Source organism: Podarcis bocagei (assembly GCF_964188305.1).
Source record: "Podarcis bocagei genome assembly, chromosome: Z".
NCBI lineage: Eukaryota > Metazoa > Chordata > Lepidosauria > Squamata > Lacertidae > Podarcis > Podarcis bocagei.
The window spans coordinates 31,336,201-31,352,336 of record NC_138140.1 but is presented as its reverse complement, the minus strand read 5'-3'; positions in this window follow the sequence as shown (position 1 = coordinate 31,352,336).

The window sequence follows — 16,136 nt, the reverse complement described above, 5'->3', positions numbered from 1 at the left end:
ATGACTGTGGAATGGGTGGGTGGGTGAAGACCCCGATCCTGCAAAGATTCTAAAGATTCAATAACATTGTGACTGCTCTTGGGAGAATAAGTTTAGGATGCCGCATCATACACTTCCGCTCTCAGGTCCAATGCTCAGAAAGAAATGAGAGTATTTTATCAATTTATTGTTGTAATCACAGACCCTTCAAGTGTCCCTGTTTTTCAGGGACATCCTAAATTTACAGAAGCCATCCCAGTTTTTTATTTGATCCCAGAAGTTCCCACTTTTCCTTAGGACATCCCTATTTTCATTGGAGAAATGTTGGAGCGTATGGAGTTATGTGATCCCTGAGCCAAGGAGATAAGTAACCCTACAACCATTAGAAGACATATGAGGGCAGCCCTATATAGTTTTATTCTGTTTTTATATGTGTTGGAAGCCGCCCAGAGTATTATTATTATTATTATTATTATTATTATTATTATTATTATTATTATTATTATTATCATTATCATTATTATAGAATATGATGTCCCTATTTTCTTTGGAGAAATGTTGGTGGATATGTAATTCTCATCCTCATCACATCAAGACTTTGTGCTTGGAGCAGATGAAAGGACTTGAGAGCTGTCTTATGTCTGATGCATACCGTATGTCTTATGCATTTGAATGAGACTACTCTAAGCATAAGAAAGATTGCATTCTGCATTGCTTTCATTGTATTTTATCCTTTTGTGTTTGTAAATGAAGCTGTGCACCACTTTATTACTTTTTTGAGGGGTTGTCTATAAATGTGTGTGTGTGTGTGTGTGTGTGTGTGTGTGTGTGTGTATATATATATATATATATATATATATATATATATATATATATATATCCTAAGCCAACTTGCCTGGGAGTAAGCACCACTGAATTCAATAGGACTTTATTCTGAGTAAACATGGCTAGGATTGCACTGTAAACCTAACTCCAACCTGTTGTTGTTGTTGCTGCTGCTGCTGCAGTTGCTGCTCTTATCATTCCACCCCTTCTGCAAACATATCCCGGGCAACTTAATATATTCAAAATCATACAAATGCATTCAAAGAAGCAATCCCTGCAACAAAATGCTGCAGTGTGGGGTGCTTCTATTCAGGATTCCAATCATTCCATTCATCTAACCCTCCCACCTGTGATTTCTCCCTGCTCCCCACCACATGGCAGCACTCAGCCAGCCTTCTGCACTGATAATTACATGCTCGGTCCTCATTAGACTTTTGCGGAGTTTGTTTCATTTGCTGCATTATGTCTCCCCACCCCGCAAAATGTTTTGTTGTTCTCTTATCTTGGGCTTCCTGCAACCTTCAAGCATTCTGCTACTTCCCTCTGAAGCAGGGGTGAAGAAGCTTTTTGGATCCATGAACCAGGTCCCTAGCAAGGCCACCCACCTGTCAATCAAGTGACACTACAAATTCATGAACATATGCAGGGGTGCCAACTTGAATCAAATATTGGGGGGGCGAGATAAACCCCACCCTGAATAATCGATCACATGACACAGTGCATGTACACCATTTGAATGGTAATGCCCACCAACTTTAGAGGGGTAGCCTCCTCAAATATTTTATTGGAGGGGGCAAACACCCCCTCAGCCCCTAGGAGCTGGGTTCTATGAATGTACTGTATGAGTTTGCTCAAATCCTAACACTTCACTGAATGTAGAGGTTGGGGGGGGGGGTCTGCCATCTCAACTCATAACATGGCACTTTGATGTCCTGAATCTACTTCTTCAAGGTTTTCATTTTCCTTTTAGCAAGAACTTCCTGACAGTAAGAGCTGTTCGACAGTGGAATTTGCTGCCAAGGAGTGTGGTGGAGTCTCCTTCTTTGGAGGTCTTTAAGCAGAGGTTTGACAACCATATGTCAGGATTGCTCTGATGGTGTTTCCTGCTTGGCAGAGGGTTGGACTCAATGGCCCTTGTGGTCTATTCCAACTCTATGATTCTATGATTCTAGTGTGTTGCTGCCTGAGAGGGGTTCCAAAGCCCAAACAACCTAGCACAGGGGTCTGCAACCTTTAAGACAAAAAGAGCCACTTGGACCCGTTTCCGAAGAAAAAACAACAACTGGGAGCCGCAAAACCATTGCGACATTTAAAACAAATATATCTCCGGAGCCACGATCTGACAGCGGGCGGGAAGGTGACGTCGGGACGGTGCGTGACTAACGCACGCACCGCCCCCATGCGACGTCACAGCCAGTACAGCGCCCGCCACAGTGAGGAGTGTCAGGGCGCACAATGCGCCTCCTCCCCTTGCTAGTATCCGCCCCGGAGCTGCAGCAAAGATGTAAAAGAGCCACATGCGGCTCCGGAGCCGCGGGTTGCAGACCCCTGACCTAGCACATTCAGGTGCACAAGAAAGTTCCCTTCAGGGACCTCTATTTCACACCCAAATCAAGCTGGAGTCGTCTCTCTTCACACCAGCTGGCACCAAAGAGTGTAGTGAGACATCAAAGAGAAAGGAGAAACTGTATCTCTTTGCAAGCACTGCTCTTTGGATTGTGGACAAATACAGTGGTACCTCGGGTTACATATGCTTCAGGTTACATACTGTCAGGGCTGCCTCAGGTCTCAGCTCACAAAAGACCAACGCCAGGTTCTTCTTATATACAAGGATGTTTATTGCAGTTCATTATTGCTTCCACAACCGAGGCGCGCAGCCCCGCGTCTCTTAGCCTAGACGTTTTAAGTCCCCTCTGAATCGGTCCCGCCCCTACACCAGCTTAAGAGGCTTGTGCTAGTCCACCTCTTCCTGTCTTTCCTTTTCCGCAGGGTCTTTCTGCCCCCCTGGGTCCCTTCCCTCCTGCTCTCTCCTGAAGCGGATTCCTCAGATGCCTGTCCCCCCCTCCTTCGTGCTTTGGGGCCAGGCTCCTCCTCCAGGCTCTCTCCATTTCCGCGCGCCTCCACATTTGAACTTGGTGCGCATTCGCTACCCCTCACCTTCCTCTTGACACTTACACTACTCCCTGTACTACTCTCCGCCTCTTCCGGCAGGACGTTCTGCCCCGATCTCCTTCCCCTGTCTCCTTCCTGCTCTGCTCCGTGTGTCACACTGGGAACTCCACTCTCTTCACTTCGTTCCTGCTGGGAAGCCGGCCCCGATCTCCCACTCCCACTCGGGGTTTCCCTGCTGCTTCCCTGCCCCTGGCATGTCCCCCTTGTGAACCCCCTTGGCCTGACTAGGGGCGCCCCCTTCTGGGAATCCTCCGATTCACTTGAGAGACTCATGGAAGACCTCAAGTCATTGTCCTCCTCTTCCTCACAGTCCTGGGATTCTTCCCCATCGCTCTCCGTCTCCCCCCTCACCTGTGCCTCTGTCCCTGAACCCCTGACACATACGCTTCAGGTTACCGACTCCACTAACCCAGAAATAGTACCTCGGGTTAAGAACTTTGCTTCAGGATGAGAACAGAAATCGTGCTCCGGCAGCGCAGCAGCAGCAGCAGACCCCATTAGCTAAAGTGGTGCTTCAGGTTAAGAACAGTTTCAGGTTAAGTACGGACCTCTGGAATGAATTAAGTACTTTACCCGAGGTACTACTGTACAGTGAACGCTCGGGTTGCGAGCATGATCTGTGCGGGATGCACGTTCGCAACCTGCAGCGTTCGCAACCCACAGTGGCGCACCTGCGCACCTGCGGGTTGCGATTCGGCGCTTCTGCACATGCACAAAGCACAATTTAGCGCTTCCGCGCATGCATGACCACTGAAACCTGGAAGTAACCTGTTCCGGTACTTCCAGGTTTTGGCATTCCGTAACCCAAAAAACGCAACCTGAAGCTTCTGTAACCCGAGGTATGACTGTAATTAAATAGAGGAGCATCTGCTTTGCATGCAGAAGGTCCCAGATTCTGAGACAAAGCAGCAAAAGGACTCTTGTCTGAAACGCTGGACAGTTGCTCCCAATCGGTGTGCACAATTCTGAGCTAGAGGGCTAGTTAGTCTGGGCATCTTCCTGTGTCCCTAGTTTGAATTACATATTCCCTGTAGGACATTTTTTCCCTATGATCCGAACACTGTTTAGCAGTAGAGTGGCCAAGTGTCCTACTTTATAGAGGGCAGCCCTCTATAGGAAAGGCTGTCATAAGGCAATCCAGCTAAAGGATTTTCTGGTCCAAGTCTGGGCTCAAAGATAAAGAATCACCGGGGGGGGGGAGAGAAGGGGTCCAGAGGTTGCCCATCAACACTTTGCACCTGACCACCCATTTGAGCAGGACCACCAATCACCTGCTCACAGTCTTTCCCATGATGGTGAGATGCATTGCTTTTCTATCACAGCAGTTGTGTCTAACTCTTCATCAGTACATAGAACACCATATGCAAATTTTATGCAAATCTGCTCTCCCTCCCTCCCTTTGACAATATGGAAATGGCTACCCTGTGCAGGAGGTTGGTTGAAACTAAAGCTACCTAAAGTTTTTGCACTAGTTTTTTGGGAGGGGCTATGTCCCAGCCTGGGATACTTTGCCACTGTAGGCAAGATGCCCTCGCTGATGCTGATGCCCCCTGAAGATCCAGGCTCCTTCTTGTTCCTACCATCATATCCCTGCTGGCTCCAGGCCCACTACCACAACAACTGCACCCTTGCCCATGGCTGAACCATAACATAGTAGCAGTGGTGAGGGTCCAGAATTAGCAGTGAGGGCAAGAGTGCTGTGGTGGCAGTAGTAGTGGCAGTGACATGGGCAAAGCAGTTGCAGGGCTGTCAGCAGTGCAGCAGGCTGTTAGTGCTGCAATGGTAGGGGTGGGGCAGTGGTTAGATTTGCCACCTGAGGCAAATTGCTTCACCTCATCCCTTTGAAGCACCAGCTTTGTACTTGTTTTGTACATCTTAACTCTTTGCTTCCTTCCAATTTATAGCTGCCATTCTTGCTGCCGTTAATAAGTAACCAATTAAATGTTTATATAATAACCATTCGTTGTCTCCACTGAACATACCAAACTCTTTTCTGAATATACTCAATTGAGTGACAAGAGGGCAAAAACCTCCATGAGTCCTTTATGGGGAATTAGTGACCATTCATTCAGCACATGATCAAGAATCTACAGGACTGGCTGTACCTGCCACATTCCATAATATGTGTTTATGCTAACATTTTCCTTCATTTTGAGACCAGCAACTTCTAGAATGTCCAGTGATTGTATGAATTTCACTATTATTGTTTAGAACTGAGCTATGCCTTCAGGGTGGGAGGGAGAGTGGAATGCTCAGTTTGTAATCTTTTTCTTTTCTATAATATTATAAAGAAAGAGAGAGAGAGAGAGAGAGAGAGAGAGAGAGAGAGAGAGAGAGAGAGAGAGAGAAACTAAGGCCATCTGCAGACATTCCTTCAGAGAAAAGCAACTGTGAATTTTTCTGCTGCAAACTCACATGCATCTTAGCTCCCCAAAGGGAGCATTCTCTTATTATCTTTGAGGCAAGTTGTCCAGTTTGTGGGTTTTCTTCTTCCAACACTTGCAGTTTATTTATTTTGGACTTCTTTAAAACTTTTGCATCTTCACACTTTTTAAAACCTGGTCCCAGAAGAGCTGGATGTGACCCCCTTGTGACAAACACAAAGGTCAACCAATCAGTATGGCGCTTCAAAGAGTGGGATGGTTTGGTGACTGATGCAAGAGCTGGCCAATCAACACTGAGCAAATCTAGCTTCTGCTGAAAAATCAGAGCAACATTCCTCTGAGCATGATCCAGGGACAAAAATGGTTTGTGTGCGCCAAAAATGCAGTGAGTGAGCTTTCACAGCAGCCTCACCACTAAAATTATGTACCTCAGTATTAGGGATGAGCAGTTTTGTCAGTTTGTTTCTCTTGGTTTCTCTTTGTCCTCCAGATTTCCACATCACTTTCTGAATCTTGTTTAAAGTCGTTACGAACATTCATCAACATTTTAATACAGATTTCTTCTCATTTACACATTATTATTATTTTGCAATTTGCCTAATACAGACATTTTTGCAAAGCCATTTCCCCCAATGTAATTCATTTTGATACACAATATTTGGCTGGAGAACTTCATTGAAAAATTTGAACAAGTGCAAGTTTCAAAAGGATGTGGCAGTGTTTTGGTTCATGTATTATTTTGGAATGCTTTCAGTTGGTAGGTTTGCTTTTAGATACTAACTGAATTGAATTTGTCCCCCGTCTCTGATCTGTGTGCAGCCTGACAGTTTTTTCTGCATTCTGATAGGGCTGCACTGACCACACAGAGCAAGAGAGTAATGGAAATACTTGAAGGGTATTTTACATAACCATTGCTAGGTTCATGCATTTTCTATTCATTATCCAAGGTCAAAACATTTCCAGGATGAATCCTTCTACACCTGACTTTACCACTAGAGAAATGACCAATGCATGCTACATGAAATGCACTATTCCATATAACATGCCTGTTTCATAAAATGGCAGCTGTGGGGGGTAGGGAATCAGGGCCATGACCATAGCCTGTGGAGTGAGGGTTGACCATTCTACCAATGGTAATCATTTTGCTCAAGCAGCCTCTTTGTGCTGGTCCCAGGGGGAGGTTACCGTGGGGCGAGGTCCAGGACCTGAGTCGAGGGTCGGCAGACAGTCCTCCATGGGCGAAGCAGGGTCCAGGGCGAGGAGCAGGGCAAGGACAGGAACTCTCGAGGAACAGGACAGGGTGCTGGCCTAAACAGCTCTTCAACGACATTGCTCCCGCAACCTGGGACCGGGCTGACTCGCCTTTATCTTCTCTGAGGCCAGGGGCGGTCCCGGCCCCCAGGAGACCCGCCTCTCCTGGCCTTAAGGCGAGCACTCCTCCTGGGAGAAACCAGTTCCCTCCGCCTCTCTGCCCTGAGCCTCTGCAGCTCAGGAGAGGCTGGAGGATAAATGGACCCAGGGGGAGACTCACCTTCCCTTGACAGGGCTGGGAGAGGCGCACCTGTAGGCACTCTGTCTTCAATCACCTCCGGAGCCAGAGAGGATTCACCTGGTGCCTGCTCCTGAGGATCCGGCACAGGTGCAGGTGCTTCAGATCCAAGGCCCTGCCCCAGTTCAGCCGGCCCTGGAGGCGGGGACTCCTGTGCAGGCTGGGCTTCCTCCGGTTCAGCCTCTGAATCGGATTCCCAGGCCATCACACTCTTGCTGCTATCGTAGTTCCCCTCTTAAGCAAATATTTCATTTATTACACTTCTTTAGGCAATTCATAAACCACTTAATAGAAGAACTTTCAAAGCAGCATACAAATAACATTGCGCATCAGGCACAGCTAGAAATCTGCAAAGCAGTTAAAAAGCAAATATACACAAAACCTTAATTCATTAAAACACAGTAGAAACAGTAGAAACAGTAACACTTTTTAAACAAGTATATGTACAGTGGTGCCTCGCAAGACAAAAAGAATCCGTTCGGTGATTCTCTTCGTCTAGCGGTTTTTTCGTCTTGTGAAGCAAGCCCATTGACGGATTAGCAGATTAGCGCTATTAGCGCTATTAGTGGCTTTTAGCGGCTTTTAGCGGCTTATCTGCTGATCGGATCAGCTGATAAGCAGCTTAGCGGCTTAGAAAAAGGGGGGAGGGGAAAAAACCAGCAGGAACTCGCAAGACATTGTCGTCTTGCGGAGCAAGCCCATAGGAAATTCGTTTTGCGAAGCACCTCCAAAACGGAAAACTCTTTCGTCTAGCGAGTTTTCCGTCTTGCGAGGCATTCATCTTGTGGGGCACCACTGTAATTAAGTTCTGTGGCTGAATAGTGCTGTCACACTAAAGGATCAACTTTTTGTAAATGTGGAAGAAACATTATGTAGCACTTGTAAAAGTAGAAGCCGAAAAATACCGACAAGATGCTAAATGAGCATTACACATTATATCAGCTGTAATTTTTTTATTAAAAAAAAGCTTTACCAAAAAACCAAATCTGTGAGCCAAGGCCAATGAAATATGCAATTATTAACAATGGTGTGTGGCTTCACAACAATAAGATGCAAAAATTGTGTGCAATTGCACTTCAATGTATTCTAAAATATCTGACTGTGCATACTAAATTTAACTACTCTGCAGCAATGAAATAAAAAGATATTTCCAAAACAAAGGTGTCCTGCTCAGTGATAATTGTGCCAAGCAGATGTTCTCTGGGGGTGGGAAACAAAGTTCCATGGATTGAAAACTGCAAGTTCTGGGAATTGAAAACTGCAAGTTCCATGGATCAAAGCAGTTAGATAACTATGTGTGGGACCTGGCGATCTCATCAGTAAAGTGGTCCCAAGCCTATAGTAGCTTGGAGAATGGGGTTCAGGAGATTTTCATCAGGACAACACGCACGGGGAGGGAGGGTTAGCCACCACCATACCCTGCTTCATGGCCCTAACCCTTCTATTTTAATTGCTATTTGTAAAAAGGATAAACAAAACCATACACAAGGAAAACAGGAAGCATCTGGTGTAAATGAAGAAATAGAAGAGTTAGTCCCAAATATGCAGAAGGACATGGGTAGGCCTTGCAGAATACAGAGTCACCTTGTTTCTTGGGCCCTACAGTTAGGTAATCTCTGGACTGAGTTGTCTTATTCCCCCCCCCCCTCCACACACACCTTTTAAATTGCAATGTGTATTATTTCAGTTTCTTTATAATATGGTTTGCCCTCTCCTACATTCATTCTGCCAAGTGGGACTCTGGACATCTGCCCTAAAGCCCAGCCGTAATGTTACCACCACTTGAGCCAACCCTACATGCTCCTTTGTACATACTTATTTGCAAAGCCCTCTCAATCAGAAAGGTCTTTAAGTGTTGTACATAATAAAATTATCATTAAAACACAGCTGAAACCTACAAAACTGTTGAAAACCCAAGTATACATAAAGTAAAGGTCTATAAAACGCAGATGAAATCAGCAACACTTTTAAATAACACATAACTGAATCACATTTAATTTTAATTCTCCTCTCTCTTTTCATCCCACTTGTTCACTATAGGTCTTTCTGATGTCTTCACCACTCCAACTTAAATGGAGTTGTTTGTGGGAATCATGAGAGAAAGTCAGAGAGAGTCCATCTGCAGCCTGAAAATACATCAGACCGATTATGGATTGGTTGCCTGTGGTCTTTTTTGGTGGATTGGCAGAAGAATGAAAAAAGAAAATACTCTTGTTTTGGAAACTGGGCATTGCTTCCCTAATGATGCATGTAAGATAGGCATGTTTTCAAATCAGGCTCTAGTTGAGTCTATGTTGGTAGCTACATTGATATCTATCCTAGCCCTGTGTTGTTATCAAAGTTTTGGGTTGAAACTCCACCTTTCATTGATTCAGAATTTCTTCCTGGTATCCATGAAACTCTACATCCTCTTTTTACCAAACATGAATCTGCCCTGTGTGTTATAACCCTTGCTGAAAGCATTTTACTGTGAGGTAAACTACTATGTATTGTTTATTGAGTCTGTCCCCCCTCCCCCCGCCACCCGCATGTCCTCTTGAGCACGGGGAGTTTTTAATCAAGTTTTGTAGTCCCACACTGCTGTTTTAAAATCAATTGCTTTATGTTCCAAAATGGATTTACTCCTAGATGGAAAGGTCCTTGGAGACTCCCTGGGAGCTCTGAGAAACTCTCCTTTATGCCGTTTTCAAAGCTTCTGTTTCTGATCCTCAAGCGAGGAAGCATCAGGCTGAGTTCCAACATAACATCTTCCATTGGCTCATTCCCACACACCCAAACTCTGCTTCTGCAGGAACATCCCCAAATAAATCAAAGACAATATAACAATGGGCTTCCTGGAACCTGTTGGATGTAGTGCATGGACATGAAAGTGAAGTCTAGACCCGGAAGATGGAGCTGAAGTCCCAGCTGAGCCCACAAGGCAAATTAGTGGCTCTGATCCAGCTGCTACAGACACAGGCAACTACTCATGCACAACAGTCAATGGCTCCTATGTGCATAACATCCTATTGGCTTGAAAGAATGCATTTAGAGGGGGGTGGGTGAGATGTCATACATTAAAGAGGACACCCCTCTCTTTGAATGCCTTTCTGGTCCAAGTCTAAAAATAAAGAACCATAAAAGGGGCAGAGCAAACAAGGGCCTTGAAAATGCCCATCAGCAGTGAGCAGCTGGCCAGCAAACTGAGCAGGCGCACACAGAATTACTGTTTTATTCTTATATGAATAATAATAATAATAATAATAATAATAATAATAATTATTATTATTATTATTATTAAAATTTGTATATTGCCCTTCATCTGTAGATCTCAGGGTGATTCACAACATAAAAATGACACCTGGTCACAGTCTTTCCTGCTATGGTGGTATGCAATGTATTTCTATTTAAAAAATAGTAATTATTTCTGAATTTACATCTATGCATATAAATTGGCACATGCAGATTTCATGCTTTGTATGTCTCCTTCTGTCCTCTCGTTTGGTGATACAGTTCCTCTTTCTGGCTTTATGCATAAGAGGCCACCCTACACACAGCCAGTCGGTTCAACTGTAATGTGTCTTGACATGGGCAATGTACTTTAGAGGCTAGTTACACACATCTCTCTTGCTGGATCAAATCTTTATGATCAAATCAGTGCTAATTATTCTGGTGGTACTCAGTACCGGCACCCTTTCTCCCCCATCCTCTTGCGATCTATTGGGATGGTGGTCAAATTTTGTTGGGGAGTAGCAAACAGAGAGAGAAGGAAGAAAAACGGACTCCTCCTTATCATCCCCCTTCTCTAAGAAGTACACTCATGCATCCCAGTGGTGTTGGGGAGAAGTTTGGAGAAGTTTGAGAGAGGAGACATGTAATTCTGGAAGGAGGGCAGGACGGATGCTAGTTTGGGGGCAGTTAGAGAGCCAGGAGGGTGGGGAAAAGGACGAGAAGGAGTGGATTGGAGTCTCAATTATAAAGCATGGGCTCCTTGAAGAAAAGGGTGGGATATAAATGCAATAAGTAAACTATTCTGCTTACCTGCTTAAGAAAGCTGGAGGGGCCAGCCAAATGGAGATGTCAGTCAACAGACCTGGCAGCCTGGCAACCAGAGATCTCCACATAGTCACAATTTCGGGTTGCCATATGTCCTCTTTTTCCTGGACACACCCTCTTTTTCAGACTCAAAATTTCTCTCTGAATGGATTTTCAATATACAGTGGTACCTCAATATACAGTGGTTACATACGCTTCAGGTTACAGACTCCGCTAACCCAGAAATAGTACCTTGGGTTAAGAACTTTGCTTCAGGATGAGAACAGAAATTGCAGTGCGGTGGCAGAGGGAGGCCCCATTAGCTAAAGTGATGCTTCAGGTTAAGAAGAGTTTCAGGTTTAGAATGGACCTCTGGAACGAATTAAGATCTTAACCTGAGGTACCACTGTATAGCAAAACGTCTGGGTTTATGCAAATACACATACCACAAAGCTTCCAGAATATAAAGTCATGCTGCTCTGCACCTTTCCTCTTCTACTCTACTCCAGCTCCTTTCACGTGACTGGAGCTGGCCAATAGTGGGTTGTCACATGATTTGGAAGGAGCGGAACCACTGTATGAGCTGGGGGCACTGCCATACAGTGGTTCCGCTCCTTCCTCCTGGGCCGTGTTCAGAAAGTGGTGGTGGGGGATGAGTGTTCAGACCCCTCGGCTCTCACTTGTGGGGTGCCTCAGGGTTCTGTCCTCTCCCCCATGCTTTTCAACATTTACATGCAGCCGCTGGGAGAGATCATCAGGAGGTTTGGGCTGGGTGTTCATCAGTATGCCGATGATACCCAGCTCTACCTCTCTTTTAAATCAGAACCAGTGAAGGCGGTGAAGGTCCTGCGTGAGTGTCTGGAGGCGGTTGGAGGATGGATGGCGGCTAACAGATTGAGATTGAATCCTGACAAGACAGAAGTACTGTTTTTGGGGGACAGGAGGCGCGCAGGTGTGGAGGATTCCCTGGTCCTGAATGGGGTAACTGTGCCCCTGAAGGACCAGGTGCGCAGCCTGGGAGTCATTTTGGACTCACAGCTGTCCATGGAGGCACAGGTCAAATCTGTGTCCAGGGCAGCTGTTTACCAGCTCCATCTGGTACGTAGGCTGAGACCCTATCTGCCTGCGGACTGTCTCGCCAGAGTGGTGCATGCTCTGGTTATCTCCCGCTTGGACTACTGCAATACACTCTACGTGGGGCTACCTTTGAAGGTGACTCGGAAACTACAACTAATCCAGAATGCGGCAGCTAGACTGGTGACTGGGGGCGGCCGCCGAGACCATATAACACCGGTCTTGAAAGACCTACATTGGCTCCCAGTACGTTTCCGAGCACAATTCAAAGTGTTGGTGCTGACCTTTAAAGCCCTAAACGGCCTCGGTCCAGTATACCTGAAGGAGCGTCTCCACCCCCATCATTCTGCCCGGACGCTGAGGTCCAGCGCCGAGGGCCTTCTGGTGGTTCCCTCATTGCGAGAAGCAAAGCTACAGGGAACCAGGCAGAGGGCCTTCTCGGTAGTGGCGCCCGCCCTGTGGAACACCCTTCCAGCAGATGTCAAAGCGATAAACAACTACCTGACATTCAGAAGACATCTTAAGGCAGCCCTGTTCAGGGAAGTTTTTATCATGTGATATTTTATTGTATTTTTGGTTTTTATGGAAGCCGCCCAGAGTGGCTGGGGAGGCCCAGCCAGATGGGCGGGGTATAAATAATAAATTATTATTATTATTATTATTATTATTATTATTATTATTATTATTATTATTATTATTGGTCACCGTGTTGTTCTTCTCCCCTGTCACGTGATCCGTAGAGCCTGTGGCTGGGAGCCATAGAGGAATATGCCCAGGAGCCATGGTAACTTGGAGTGGGGTATGCCTGGGGCTTTGCCACCCTCACCCTGTGGCTAACCAGCTCAGCGGGTGGAGGGAAGCAAGGTTGATCCAAGGCCCCTTTTCCCGACCTCAAGAGCAGCAGTGGCAGGTGGGGGAACCGTTCTGTTTGTTCACTGACTGGTGGGTAGTTACTTTTGGCTAAAGCAGCCCAGTCAGAGTGGCTCACTCTGCACTTTATGTGGCTTTCATAACAGTAGCAAATACATGAAGCAGGAATGAAAAACATCCTCCTTTATATGCTCAGGTAGGCATACATGTATGTAACACCAATGCACTTATAAAAGGTAAAGGGACCCCTGACCATTAGGTCCAGTCGCAGACGACTCTGGGATTGTGGCACTCATCTCGCTTTATTGGCTGAGAGAGCCGGCGTACAGCTTCCAGGCCATGTGGCCAGCATGACTAAGCCGCTTCGGGCGAACCAGAACAGTGCAGGTAAATGCCGTTTACCTTCCCACCGGAGTGGTACCTATTTATCTACTTGCACTTTGATGTGCTTTCGAACTGCTAGGTGGGCAGGAGCTGGGACCAAGCAACAGGAGCTAGTGGCGTAGCGTGGGTTGTCAGCACCCGGGGCAAGGCAAGTAATTTGTGCCCCCTAACCCGTGGATTTGCGCCCCCTAACCCGTGGATTTGCGCCCCCTAACCCTAACCCCCAGATGTTGCGGCCGGTGCGGCCGGCCCCCCCTGCACCCCCCACGCTACACCACTGACAGGAGCTCACCCAGTCGTGAGGATTTGAACTGCCGACCTTCTGATCAGCAAGCCCTAGGCTTTGTGGTTTAACCCACAGTGCCACCCGCATCCCAATGCACTCATAGTGAATGCAATTACTGTTATAAGTGTGGAGCTGCTTTCAGTATCTGATGCAATTTGAAAACAACCAAACACTGTGAGTTGGCTGAATATTTATAATATTTGCCTGTTCTGATCCTTATTGTTTTTTGGTTGGTGGAGTATATGTGTGGCTTTATTATTATTATTATTATTATTATTATTATTATTATTATTATTTTAAACTGTTGTTATAAACTCTTCAAAATATTGCTCTTCAAAATATGGCAACTCTATCACAACTGGACCCCTGCCAGTCTCAATGTGTGCCTGGCACCTGAGGAATTTCAAACTCTGGATATAGGAGCAGGGGAGACTTGGGGTGGTACATGACTTGACATGTACCTGTTTACAAAACAGCTGAAACCAAGAGTAGAAATAGTTTACATTGTCCTAAGTGGCCATTTTATGCACACTTTACCCTGGTATGTGAATTTTTGTACACATTATTTGGCTGGAGTGCTTTACAAAATTCAGAGAAGTGCAAATTGCAGAGGATTTGAAAGGCTGCCTGTGTTTCAGTTAAGGCATTGTTTCAGAAAGTGAGATTTGATGGATTAATCCTTGAATGCAAACTAAATTGAATTTCTCTCCATCTGTACTAGGCTGGGTTTGGGGTGGGCGGGAATATGTCCTTAGAATCCTCTACCTATTTGCCTCACTTTGTCTTATTGCAAAGTGTGGGACTGTGTGCCACCATGCTGATCACCTTTAAAAGAATAGGAAAGCCTGGACATTGGGCATTTTTGCACCAAACAGTCAAAACATCTAGCTGAGAACGAACATTATTCCACCAGACAGAAAAAATGTCAGGCATAAAGCTTACTTCACATCTGAGGTCACCATTATGGTGAAGAGCCATTCAGTCCAGTTAAGGGACATAGTATCAGGGGCGTCTTACCCATAGAGGCTAGTGGCGCGGGGTGCCAGGGCGCCAAGTTCTGGAGGGTGCCAGGGAAGAGGCAGAGGCTGGACACGGCGCCTCCCGGCATCAGCTCACCGCCCTCACCTGCCTCCACCTTGCCACGCCGAAGCAGTGCCATGCCCAGAGCCTCTGTTTGCTATGGCCACCACGGCACCAGTGGCCAGCTAAGCCGGGAGGCACCACGTCCAGCCTCCGCCTCTTCCCTGCCAGAGGAACCACCCTCCAGCCGCTGCCCGCCTCCTCCAGCCCCGCTGGCAGTGCTGTCCTCCCTTAAAAAAAGGTGGACAACTCTGGGGAATGGGGGGGGGGCGCAGGAGGGAGCTTTGCACCAAGGCGCAAGATATGCTTAAGAAGCCCCTGCATAGTGTTGGGCTTTGGCGGGTGTTAGCCAGTCAAATGGGATTCAGAGGCCTGGCACTTTTCTGAAAGCAGTCAATCTATATTATATGCCACTGCAGAATTCAGGCTTCCATGACCTTGGAAACTTAATTTGCCTTTTTCCAGATCCATCCCTGATATGCATATTGGAGTTGCAAGCTGGTTAAAGAAATGTTGATTGATTCATCATATGGTATTTAACTGATTCACTGATTGCATTTGCAATTGATTTGCAAAAACAAAATTTCAGAGGACAAAAAATACTGTAGTAATTGTTGTTATTATTACCCTTCCTTCACCAGCAGGTTCAGGTTTTCTTTGTTTTCAGGTGCAGCACACCTAGGTGGCAAGAAGCTGCCTTCTGCTGAGCTAAACCATTGGTCCATCCAGCTCAGTATTGTCCAAACTGAACCCTCCCTGGAGGGATTGAACCTGGGACAATTTGCATGCAAATCAGGTGCTCTAGCGCTGAGCTGTGGTAGGTGCCATAACGGAAGAGGTATTCCTCCTGTGTCTGAGAGGAGACAAAACACCTACTTTAAGGAGCAGTTTCCAATCTGCAGTTTGTTGAAGAATCTAGTTTTAAAGTAATTAAAAACAAATAAAGCATCCCCTAATTAATTGGGGAAGAGCACTTCTGTAGCCAGTATAGCATTTACCCAATTAATCTGTATTATTAATAAATTAAATATTGCAGTGTGTGTGTGAAAAATATGTTCATTTGATATATACTGTATGTATAGATAGCATAATCTAGTAGAGGTATGGCAGGCATGTGACCCTCCTGATGATGTTGGACCCCAACTTCCATTAGTCCCAGCTACCATAATCAGTGGCCAGGGTTTATGGGAACCAGAACCCAGCAGAACCAGGAGGGCCACAGATTCTGCCATTCCTAACACAATCAGGGTTGCCATATTTCAAAAAGTTGTTGAGCTATCCAGGCCTTGGGCCATTCACCACCTCTCAGGCAAACCTACTTTGTAGGGTTGCTATTCAGAATTAATTGAGGAGCTGGAGGGCCATATATGCCACGTTGAGCTCCTTGGAGGAAAAAGGTGGGATATAAATGCAGTAAATAAATAAGATAAAATCCTGGTTCACACTTACTTGCGGACCAGTTGTTGACCGTTCATCACATGGTTCTTCAACGTTTGATTGTTTCCAAATGAATATGTGA